A 3,430-nucleotide genomic window follows, 5' to 3' on the forward strand; every position below is an offset into this window, starting at 1 on the left:
CAATTACACCCAGAGCATGAAACCCCTGACAGCGAGCATGACACCCAGTGCATGTAACCCCTGGCAGCGAGCAAGACACCCAGTGCATGAAACCCCTGGCAGCGAGCATGACACCCAGTGCATGTAACCCCTGGCAGCGAGCAAGACACCCAGTGCATGAAACCCCTGGCAGCGAGCATGACACCCAGTGCATGTAACCCCTGGTAACGAGCATGACACCCACTGCATGTAACCCCTGGCAGCGAGCATGACACCCAGTGCATGAAACCCCTGGCAGCGAGCATGACACCCAGTGCATGAAACCGCTGGCAACGAGCATGACACCCATTGCATGAAACCCCTGGCAATGACAATTACACCCAGAGCATGAAACCGCTGGCAGCGACTATGACACCCAGTGCATGAAACCCCTGGCAATGACAATTACACCCCTGGCAATGAGCATGACACCCAGCGCATGAAACCCCTGGCAACGAGCATGACACCCAGCGCATGAAACCCCTGGAAACGAGCATGACACCCATTGCATGAAACCTCTGGCAATGACAATTACACCAAGAGCATGAAACCGCTGGCAGCGACTATGACACCCAGTGCATGAAACCCCTGGCAATGACAATTACACCCCTGGCAATGAGCAGGACACCCAGTGCATGAAACCCCTGGTAACGAGCATGACACACAGTGCATGAAACCCTTGGCAACGAGCATGACACCCAGTGCATGAAACCCCTGGCAGCGAGCATGACACCCATTGCATGAAACCCCTGGCAGCGAGCATGACACCCAGTGCATGAAACCCCTGGCAATGACAATTACACCCCTGGCAATGAGCATGACTCCCAGTGCATGAAACCCCTGGCAACGAGCATGGAACCCATAGCATGAAACTCTGGCAACAAGCAGGTAATTTAAAGGTAATTAGAAGCCTAACTTTGGGGCATAATATCTCAGGGGCATTGTGGTGTGTGGCATAATGTATCACAGACATTATGGTGTGTTGCATACTGTATCACAGGCATTGCGGTGTGTGACATAATGTGTAAGGGGCATTACGGTGCATGGCATAATGTGTAATGGGAATTATGGTGTGTGGCATAATGTGTAAGGGGCATTACAGTGTGTGGTATAATGTGTAATGGGCATAAGGAGCGTGTCATAATGCGTAAGAGGCAATAAAGTGTGTGATATAATGTGTAAGGGACATTAAGGTGTGTGATATAATGTGTAAGGGGCATTACAGTGTGTGGTATAATATGTAATGGGCATTGCGGTGTGTGGCATAATGTGCAAGGGGCATTACAGTGTGTGGTATAATGTGTAAGGGGCATTGCAGAGTGTGGTGTAATGGGCATCACGGTGTGTGGCATAATGTGTAATGGACATTACTATAAGGAGAAAAAAATTAAAAATAATGTAAGGGGCATGAATTTTTTATTTCCTGTGGTAGCCAATGTCTGGGTGTGCAGGTTGCAAAACTGGAGTATGAGGTAGTCTTCTCCTGCAATATCACGCTCCTTGCAGTGAGACCACTCCCCTCACAGTGAGGCCACACCCCTTTTTGAAACACGTGTGGCATAGGCTTTACTTTAAAATAGCAATGAGGGGGGGTTTGGGGAAGCAAAATTTCTAGTTACGCAACTGGTTGGTATTATGCTATTTAGCAAAAGTCTGTTTGCTAATGCTACCTTCAGATAGTGTCATAGGCGTCACTAGGGGGGTGCCTGGGGGTCACCTGTTCGGTGACTTCTCGGCGGTGACTGGGAGCCGGGTGCTGCACTGTGACGTTACCATGCATTGCCCGGCTCCTGCCGCTGAGGAATGCTGGGAACGCCACTGGAGGGATGAAATAGGGTTGTGTTGCGAGGCCATGTCCCCTTCCATCGAGGCCACACCTCCTGTTCGTGGGCACGCGTGAGCGCAGCTGGATTTTGTACTTTGGCAATAACATGTTGCCCTGTGGGGTGTGGGGATGATAGAATGTGCAGACAGATTCTGAGTTGGGAGTGGAGCAGGTACAGTACTAGCTGAACTGTAAATCACAGGGTCATAGCGAAGACCCCCTGTGTTGCATACCTCCCAATTCACCCGACTTGTGACCTGCAAGAGGGGCATGGTAATGCTGAAACGTGGGTGAACAGGGCTTGGTTTATATTATGCTGCATGTTGCATGTTATGTGCTAATAGGTTTGTGTAGCGCCCGGTGGGCCCTGCCAGCAGTGTCGGACTGGGGCCGAAGGGGCCCACCGGAAGAATGCTGTTGTAGGGGCCCATGCTTAAGGGTGTGGCCAGGCTCCAGTGGGGGCGTGGCCAGCCAGCACAGAGGTTAGGCTAACCATTACAGAGTACATGTTCTGTGCCCCTTGGTAAATATATAGTAAACCAAATGCTTGTGAAGTATAATGTAACATCTGTATAATGTATAATTCAAGTACACTAGGATAGAGTCTGGAACCTGATCCCTAGAGGGGGAGGAGGGCCCACAGGCAGTGGGGCCCACCGGGTGTTCCCCTGTGGACCAGTCCGACCCTGCCTGCCAGGCTTGGCCACATCCCCAGTGACCCCAAATACAGTAAGTGCTGTTGCAGCACCAGGGGCATAGGCAAATGCAGGGGGGGAGGGCGGTTGCCTGGAAACCCCCCTCCTCTTGGCCAGTGACTCAGATTATGACAATAGCAATAGAATATAATACGATTATGAGAGCTGTCGACACAACCTGCAGTTTAAGGGACAGAGCTGCTGCACGTGCTCATTGGTAGCTGCTGCTTCTACCAATTTTCTGTGTGTGTGGATCTGAGTCCTCAGTCACTGCAGTGGACCAGAGGGCAGCTGCCAGGAAGAAGAGACAGGCACCTTATCATGAGGTGGGAGAATGTGTGCTTAGATAGTACAGTTCTGGTTCTCTAATGTTTGTGTATTTATACATTATGGGATGTTTAACCTTTACCTGACCACTTATTTTATTTATCTTAGTTTAATATGTTTGATACAGCTTTTAAAATAGACCACCTATAGTGTTAAATATTAATATTGTATTCAACACGATATCCAGTGTATAAAAAGACCAATGAGTACATTAATGTGCAGGGTTGGTATTAGGTCCTTCTACCACTTGGCCAAACTCCCGCACTTGCTCCAATGTTCTTCATAGCGGGAGATTGTGGATTGTTTTTGGAAACCCCCCTCTAGCAATCCTGCGTTTGCCACTGAGAGGGCTCACATTTGGACCCCTTGCGTGTCATCATGGTTTCTCCAGGTGACAACATTGGAAACTGTCAAAGTCAGAAAAATATCTCTATGCACACTACCATATTTGCACCTCACACAGGTCCGTGCTGCGCATGCGTACGCTCTCCCGTACATGCGCATACTCACAGTCGCGGGCACCCGCAGGCGCACGGTATGCGTATTTACGGTAGAGTTTATGTGA

The sequence above is a fragment of the Pseudophryne corroboree genome, chromosome 11, assembly GCF_028390025.1.
Source record: "Pseudophryne corroboree isolate aPseCor3 chromosome 11, aPseCor3.hap2, whole genome shotgun sequence".
Lineage (NCBI taxonomy): Eukaryota > Metazoa > Chordata > Amphibia > Anura > Myobatrachidae > Pseudophryne > Pseudophryne corroboree.